The sequence below is a fragment of the Gopherus evgoodei genome, unplaced genomic scaffold, assembly GCF_007399415.2.
Source record: "Gopherus evgoodei ecotype Sinaloan lineage unplaced genomic scaffold, rGopEvg1_v1.p scaffold_61_arrow_ctg1, whole genome shotgun sequence".
Classification (NCBI taxonomy): domain Eukaryota; kingdom Metazoa; phylum Chordata; order Testudines; family Testudinidae; genus Gopherus; species Gopherus evgoodei.
Genome location: NW_022060082.1, coordinates 759,683 through 768,409, shown reverse-complemented (window position 1 = coordinate 768,409; position 8,727 = coordinate 759,683). Strand labels below are relative to the sequence as shown.

The 8,727-nt window shown below is 50.2% G+C and overlaps 2 non-coding genes across 2 annotated transcripts; both read left to right on the top strand.

Annotated features, from left to right (window-relative positions):
• The first annotated feature begins 3,630 nt into the window (after nt 1–3,630).
• Nucleotides 3,631–3,824, top strand: LOC115643520. The gene has a single exon (XR_003998348.1). It is a non-coding gene; the product is annotated as a U2 spliceosomal RNA (small nuclear RNA).
• A 3,661-nt stretch (nt 3,825–7,485) lies between these two features.
• Nucleotides 7,486–7,679, top strand: LOC115643519. Its single transcript, XR_003998347.1, has one exon. It is a non-coding gene; the product is annotated as a U2 spliceosomal RNA (small nuclear RNA).
• The last annotated feature ends 1,048 nt before the right edge of the window (nt 7,680–8,727 follow it).

The following is an 8,727-nucleotide window of genomic DNA, read 5'->3' as shown; positions in this document are numbered from 1 at the left end:
TTACTGTAAGAATGCCCCTTTCGGAGCAGACTTGTTCAAGTTGTGGAAATCAGGTTGGAAGCTCTTGTCCCTCTTTACAATAAACACTTCTTATGTTTTCTCGGGGTCTAATGTGTTGGTGAGGCTATGTGAGGTTCTCTGTCTTGCTAGAGGATTGTTGAAGGAGCTGGGATCCTTTTTTTCTGCAGTGAGTCTTTTCAACCGTTAGTATGAGGGATGAAGGCTTTCCGGGCTGTTGGTTGATTCTTTGCAGAGACAGAGGCAGAGAGGGCGCTGTTTAAAGCTGCTCCCGTGTATCAGGTCAGGTTAGCTGCAGCTCACCGGAACCCTGAGGATCTGAGGTGAGCTACTCTGTAGCAGGGGCAGACCAAGCAGCAGGTAGAATGCCGGCTGGCACCCCGGCTGCCAGATAGAATCTCAATGACCGAGAGACTTTTTCCGTTGGACCGTATGAACTGGGGCCGTAAGCTCACTGAAAGTTAAATCTCACCAAATGAGGGGTCAATCCAGCCTCATCATCGTATCCACTCGTTATACTCCACACCTGAACATCGCCGTCATATGAACAATTTACCCTCCTATCTCAGTGCCTGTACGTTGACCCGTTAACCTTGTACTCCCAATCGGGGCTATTGCAGATTGATGTATTGTATTCCTCGCGCCACCTGATCTTCAGCCCAGTGTTGCACCCCCTCAGTAATCTGTAACGTTATTCCCTGACCACCAGAAAGGTCTACACCTAAACTCTCTAGCGTACACTTCCCCACCCCCCTCTTTTCTTCAGACATCATCTTAGTGAAATCCGGGGCTGTCGGGGACCTCAGGAGGTCCAACCCCCTGCTCAGCACAGGACTGATCCCCCACTAAAGCCCCACCTGCCCCCCTCTGGGGTTGAACTCGCAACCCTGGGTTTAACAGGCCCATGCGCAAGCCCCTGAGCTATTCCTCCTGCCCCGCCCCGCTACGTTGACACTTGTTCGAGATCCCGGCTCCTGCTCCTTTGCAAGGGGCGTGCGTCTGCTCCGGGTTTTAAGCCTGCTAACCCAGCGGGGGGCCTATTGCCCTCTGGCTTCCCGCCCGGCTCCCTGTGCCATGCGCCTGGGCGCAGGGCCATCCTTTTGATTTAGGCAGCCCTAGGCGGGATTGTTAAACTGGTGCCCCTGTGCCTGTGTTGCTCTTAGCAACACAAACATAAGCTTACACTATTGGAAAGCTTGACACATGCATGTTATTAAAACCAGTTTAACGTGGTTCGGCACACTGGAATGCGGATGGACTAGCACTAAAGGAGTAGCACGCTAGAAAAAATTCTGGTTTGACAGAAGGATGCAAATAATGTAATTTTTTTCATTTGTCAACATTTGATAGGAAATTGATAGGCAGGGGTCTTGAAAGAAGGATTTGTTTTTAATTAAAAGCAATCTTTCTGGCTTGTTTTGGCTGCAAAATCAGGAATAATGTCATCGGTTGACAAAGACAAAGTGATGTCTTGTTCGATTGTAAGAAACGCAAGACCAGTCAGGTGTTCCTGACTCCTTGTAGAGCGGAGATAGTTTTTAATGAGTTTTAGTTTGGAGAACCTCCATTCTCCTGATGCTACTGTTACAGGAATTGTCGGCAGAAGAGGAGTGGCAGTGTACACCTGAGGATATATGTCAACGCGTTTGCTGGTATGAGTAAACCGTACAATGTCCATCATCGATGTTGCATGTGGCAACACGCATGACAGTATACGCAATTCTTCATACAGTTCAAGTCCATTTAAATCAAAACGATAGCCGTGCTTCAGGAGGCTTTCTAGTTCGGGGGTCCCCAGCGCGGTGCCCGTGGGTGCCATGGCGCCCCCAGGGGCCTCTCAGTGCACCTGCGTACTGGCCGGTGGACAAGCATCTGCTGACATGCCAGCGAAATTCGGCAGCCTTTCGGCGGCGACGTCGCCGGATGACGCCGCTTGCTGCCGATAAGCGGCGTCATCCAGAGGCGTCGCCGCCGAAATTCGGCGGCGTTTGGGCGGATGCTCGTCCACCGCCACGGTCCTTTGTCTGGCGGGCGCCAGAGGAAAAAGCTTGGGGACCACTGCTCTAGGTTCTTCCACTTTGTCATTAGTTGCCCTTGTTTTCCTATTTCGTTGAATGTAGTCCTGCTCAGCCCGCTACCGGCTGAGTGAATGGAACCCCAGGCCGACAGCGGGATGAGTGGCTCAGCCAGGGTCTCAGCCGCCGGCCTTCTCGGCCCGCTGCCAGCCTGGGGTTCCTTGGGGGTCCCCGGGCCAGCAGTGGGTGCTGAGTGGGGCCAGCGGCCAGGACCTCGGGTGGCAATGGGGCAGCCGCCGGAACCCCAGAGCAGCGGTGGGCTCAGCCGCTCAGCCTGCCACTGCGTGCCATCAAAAATCAGCTCGCGCGCCACCTTTTGCACCTGTGCCATAGGTTGCCGACCACTGCGCTATACATTAGTAAGGTCATGAGCAGATTGCAGTTTTTGGAGGGCTCTATTTAGCAGTAGCAGGGCGATAGGAAAGTCCGTCAACATTTTTTCTTTCTCTGATGAAAACTGGCCCACTCCCTTCCCCGTACCAAACTTGTCGCAAATAATTGTCAACTTAACTTTCTGGTTTTGGCTAAGATAGTGATTTTTTTCTTTTTTATTATAAATATATATATACAGAGAGAGAGAGAAATTGAATTCAGGATTGTTAGCAAGCATTTTTGGGGACCATCTTTGTAAAAAAAACCCGACTAGCTAAATGGAAACACAGTACCGCTTTCATGCTTGGCTCACCCCCCAGCCTGCTGGTCCAACAACTGCAGTGCCACTCGTATTCAGCTGCACTGAACCTCCAGGGACGGTGGACCTCCCTATGGGGAGAATATCGTGGCTGAAGAGCAGCGAAGAAAACTGGTGTTGTCTGTGTTACCATTTGGTTTGTACTGAGAGTATAGTTTCGAGTCATTTGTAACTCTTTCATCAGTCATTAGTTCCATCTTATTATTGGCCTCTGAGCTGAAAGGCTGCTCTTGCAGATTTTACTTTGTCGTTCTTTGTAGGTGAGTTAAAGAGATGTTTTCTTAGTCTAGTCTGTGTGGGTACTTCATCCGCACTCCTTAATATGCCTTCCAGAATTAATTGCATGGTTTGGCTCATTCTTTCCCTCGTCTCCCCACAGAAGAGAAAATTTCCATCCTTTTCCCGTTGGGAAAATGCCACCCTCTTAACCTAGGAAACAGTCTCTATAAATGTTTTGCCCAGACGAGGGCTAGTTCATAGGAGCAGAAGAGGAGGAAGGGTGTGGCCCTTTGAGTCCCATTTCTAGCGTGACTCGAGGAAAATAATTTTTAAAAAAGTGCCCGGGGCAGGTGCACGAGCGGCTCGGGGGCAGCAGGTCAGTAGGTGGGTTTTGTGCAGACCAGGAGTGTACAGGGAACTGTCTTTTTTTGTCTTTTTTTTTCTTTATTTTAACAGAATTGTGTGTCAGGAGTTCTTGCTTTGAATCCTCCCACTGGAGTCATTTTCGGGAAGGGCGCCTCACTTAGAGTTACCTAGTTATGGTGTTCGTTGCGTGGCTGAGAGCTCGTCACGGTGAGGTAGAAAGCGTTGGGGGCAGGGGGTGTGCGCGCACCGCAGAGCATCGGCATCGCTTCTCGGCTCTCTGTGAGCTAAGATCAAGTGTAGTATCTGTTCTTATCAGTTTAATATCTGATATGTCCTTTATTTGAGGACTGTATATTAAATGGATTTTTGAAACAGGGGGTTGGAATAAGAGCTTGCTCTATCCACCCCATGCATTGACCTGGTATTGCAGTGCCTCCAGGAGCGGTGCCTCTCCTTCTGGGGAGAATCTTCTGGTTAAAGAAAGCAGGAAGAATTTTACTGTAAGAATGCCCCTTTTGGAGCAGACTCGTTCAAGTTGTGGAAATCAGGTTGGAAGCTCTTGTTCCTCTTTACAAAAAACACTTCTTAGGTTTTCTCGGGGTCTAATGTGTTGGTGAGGCTATGTGAGGTTCTCTGTCTTGCTAGAGGATTGTTGAAGGAACTGGGATCCTTTTTTTCTGCAGCGAGTCTTTTCAATCATTAGTATGAGGGATGAAGGCTTTCCGGGCTGTTGGTTGATTCTTTGCAGAGACAGAGGCAGAGAGGGCGCTGTTTAAAGCTGTTCCCGTGTATCAGGTCAGGTTAGCTGCAGCTCACCGGAACCCTGAGGATCTGAGGTGAGCTACTCTGTAGCAGAGGCAGACCAAGCAGCAGGTAGAATGCCGGCTGGCACCCCGGCTGCCAGATCGAATCTCAATGACCGAGAGACTTTTTCCGTTGGACCGTATGAACTGGGGCCGTAAGCTCACTGAAAGTTAAATCTCACCAAATGAGGGGTCAATCCAGCCTCATCATCGTATCCACTCGTTATACTCCACACCTGAACATAGCCGTCATATGAACAATTTACCCTCCTATCTCAGTGCCTGTACGTTGACCCGTTAACCTTGTACTCCCAATCGGGGCTATTGCAGATGATGTATTGTATTCCTCGCGCCACCTGATCTTCAACCCAGTGTTGCAACCCCTCAGTAATCTGTAACGTTATTCCCTGACCACCAGAAAGGTCTACACCTAAACTCTCTAGGGTACACTTCCCCACCCCCGTTTTTTCTTCAAACATCGTCTTAGTGAAATCCGGGGCTGTTGGGGACCTCAGGAGGTCCAACCCCCTGCTCAGCACAGGACTGATCCCCCACTGAAGCCCCACCTGGCCCCCTCTGGGGTTGAACTCGCAACCCTGGGTTTAACAGGCCAATGCGCAAGCCCCTGAGCTATTCCTCCCTCCCCGCCCTGCTGCGTTGACACTTGTACGAGATCCCGGCTCCTGCTCCTTTGCAAGGGGCGTGCGTCCGCTCCGGGTTTTAAGCCTGCTAACCCAGCGGGGGGCCTATTGCCCTCTGGCTTCCCGCCCGGCTCCCTGTGCCATGCTCCTGGGTGCAGGGCCGTCCTTAGGATTTAGGGAGCCCTAGGCGGGATTGTTAAACTGGTGCCCCTGTGCCTGTCTTGCTCTTAGCAACACAAAGATAAGCTTGCACTATTGGAAAGCTTGACACATGCATGTTATTAAAACCAGTTTAACGTAGTTCGGCACACTGGAATGCGGATGGACTAGCACTAAAGGAGTAGCACTATAGAAAAAAATTCTGGTTTGACAGAAGGATGCAAATCATGTAATTTTTTTCATTTGTCAACATTTTATAGGAAATTGATAGGCAGGGGTCTTGAAAGAAGGATTTGTTTTTAATTAAAAGCAATCTTTCTGGCTTTTTTTGGCTGCAAAATCAGGAATAATGTCATCGGTTGACAAAGACAAAGTGATGTCTTGTTCGATTGTAAGAAACGCAAGACCAGTCAGGTGTTCCTGACTCCTTGTAGAGCGGAGATAGTTTTTAATGAGTTTTAGTTTGGAGAACCTCCATTCTCCTGATGCTACTGTTACAGGAATTGTCGGCAGAAGAGGAGTGGCAGTGTACACCTGAGGATATATGTCAACGCGTTTGCTGGTATGAGTAAACCGTACAATGTCCATCATCGATTTTGCATGTGGCAACACGCATGACAGTATACGCAATTCTTCATACAGTTCAAGTCCATTTAAATCAAAACGATAGCCGTGCTTCAGGAGGCTTTCTAGTTCGGGGGTCCCCAGCGCAGTGCCCGTGGGTGCCATGGCGCCCCCAGGGGCCTCTCAGTGCACCTGCGTACTGGCCGGTGGACAAGCATCTGCTGACATGCCAGCGAAATTCGGCAGCCTTTCGGCGGCGACGTCGCCGGATGACGCCGCTTGCTGCCGATAAGCGGCGTCATCCAGAGGCGTCGCCGCCGAATTTCGGCGGCGTTTGGGCGGATGCTCGTCCACCGCCACGGTCATTTGTCTGGCGGGCGCCAGAGGAAAAAGCTTGGGGACCACTGCTCTAGGTTCTTCCACTTTGTCATTAGCTGCCCTTGTTTTCCTATTTCGTTGAATGTAGTCCTGCTCAGCCCGCTACCGGCTGAGTGAATGGAACCCCAGGCCGACAGCGGGATGAGTGGCTCAGCCAGGGTCTCAGCCGCCGGCCTTCTCGGCCCGCTGCCAGCCTGGGGTTCCTTGGGGGTCCCCGGGCCAGCAGTGGGTGCTGAGTGGGGCCAGCGGCCAGGACCTCGGGTGGCAATGGGGCAGCCGCCGGAACCCCAGAGCAGCGGTGGGCTCAGCCGCTCAGCCTGCCACTGCGTGCCATCAAAAATCAGCTCGCGCGCCACCTTTTGCACCTGTGCCATAGGTTGCCGACCACTGCGCTATACATTAGTAAGGTCATGAGCAGATTGCAGTTTTTGGAGGGCTCTATTTAGCAGTAGCAGGGCGATAGGAAAGTCCGTCAACATTTTTTCTTTCTCTGATGAAAACTGGCCCACTCCCTTCCCCGTACCAAACTTGTCGCAAATAATTGTCAACTTAACTTTCTGGTTTTGGCTAAGATAGTGATTTTTTTCTTTTTTATTAAAAAATATATATAGATTGAAATTGAATTCAGGATTGTTAGCAAGCATTTTTGGGGACCATCTTTGTAAAAAAACCCGACTAGCTAAATGGAAACACAGTACCGCTTTCATGCTTGGCTCACCCCCCAGCCTGCTGGTCCAACAACTGCAGTGCCACTCGTATTCAGCTGCACTGAACCTCCAGGGACGGTGGACCTCCCTATGGGGAGAATATCGTGGCTGAAGAGCAGCGAAGAAAACTGGTGTTGTCTGTGTTACCATTTGGTTTGTACTGAGAGTATAGTTTCGAGTCATTTGTAACTCTTTCATCAGTCACTAGTTCCATCTTATTATTGGCCTCTGAGCTGAAAGGCTGCTCTTGCAGATTTTACTTTGTCGTTCTTTGTAGGTGAGTTAAAGAGATGTTTTCTTAGTCTAGTCTGTGTGGGTACTTCATCCGCACTCCTTAATATGCCTTCCAGAATTAATTGCATGGTTTGGCTCATTCTTTCCCTCGTCTCCCCACAGAAGAGAAAATTTCCATCCTTTTCCCGTTGGGAAAATGCCACCCTCTTAACCCTAGGAAACAGTCTCTATAAATGTTTTGCCCAGACGAGGGCTAGTTCATAGGAGCAGAAGAGGAGGAAGGGTGTGGCCCTTTGAGTCCCATTTCTAGCGTGACTCGAGGAAAATAATTTTTAAAAAAGTGCCCGGGGCAGGTGCACGAGCGGCTCGGGGGCAGCAGGTCAGTAGGTGGGTTTTGTGCAGACCAGGAGTGTACAGGGAACTGTCTTTTTTTGTCTTTTTTTTTCTTTATTTTAACAGAATTGTGTGTCAGGAGTTCTTGCTTTGAATCCTCCCACTGGAGTCATTTTCGGGAAGGGCGCCTCACTTAGAGTTACCTAGTTATGGTGTTCGTTGCGTGGCTGAGAGCTCGTCACGGTGAGGTAGAAAGCGTTGGGGGCAGGGGGTGTGCGTGCGCCGCAGAGCATCGGCATCGCTTCTCGGCTCTCTGTGAGCTAAGATCAAGTGTAGTATCTGTTCTTATCAGTTTAATATCTGATATGTCCTTTATTTGAGGACTGTATATTAAATGGATTTTTGAAACAGGGGGTTGGAATAAGAGCTTGCTCTATCCACCCCATGCATTGACCTGGTATTGCAGTGCCTCCAGGAGCGGTGCCTCTCCTTCTGGGGAGAATCTTCTGGTTAAAGAAAGCAGGAAGAATTTTACTGTAAGAATGCCCCTTTTGGAGCAGACTCGTTCAAGTTGTGGAAATCAGGTTGGAAGCTCTTGTTCCTCTTTACAAAAAACACTTCTTAGGTTTTCTCGGGGTCTAATGTGTTGGTGAGGCTATGTGAGGTTCTCTGTCTTGCTAGAGGATTGTTGAAGGAACTGGGATCCTTTTTTTCTGCAGCGAGTCTTTTCAATCATTAGTATGAGGGATGAAGGCTTTCCGGGCTGTTGGTTGATTCTTTGCAGAGACAGAGGCAGAGAGGGCGCTGTTTAAAGCTGTTCCCCGTGTATCAGGTCAGGTTAGCTGCAGCTCACCGGAACCCTGAGGATCTGAGGTGAGCTACTCTGTAGCAGGGGCAGACCAAGCAGCAGGTAGAATGCCGGCTGGCACCCCGGCTGCCAGATCGAATCTCAATGACCGAGAGACTTTTTCCGTTGGACCGTATGAACTGGGGCCGTAAGCTCACTGAAAGTTAAATCTCACCAAATGAGGGGTCAATCCAGCCTCATCATCGTATCCACTCGTTATACTCCACACCTGAACATAGCCGTCATATGAACAATTTACCCTCCTATCTCAGTGCCTGTACATTGACCCGTTAACCTTGTACTCCCAATCGGGGCTATTGCAGATGATGTATTGTATTCCTCGCGCCACCTGATCTTCAACCCAGTGTTGCAACCCCTCAGTAATCTGTAACGTTATTCCCTGACCACCAGAAAGGTCTACACCTAAACTCTCTAGGGTACACTTCCCCACCCCCGTCTTTTCTTCAAACATCGTCTTAGTGAAATCCAGGGCTGTCGGGGACCTCAGGAGGTCCAACCCGCTGCTCAGCACAGGACTGATCCCCCACTGAAGCCCCACCTGGCCCCCTCTGGGGTTGAACTCGCAACCCTGGGTTTAACAGGCCAACGCGCAAGCCCCTGAGCTATTCCTCCTTCCCTGCCCTGCTGCGTTGACACTTGTATGAGATCCCGGCTCCTGCTCCTTTGCAAGG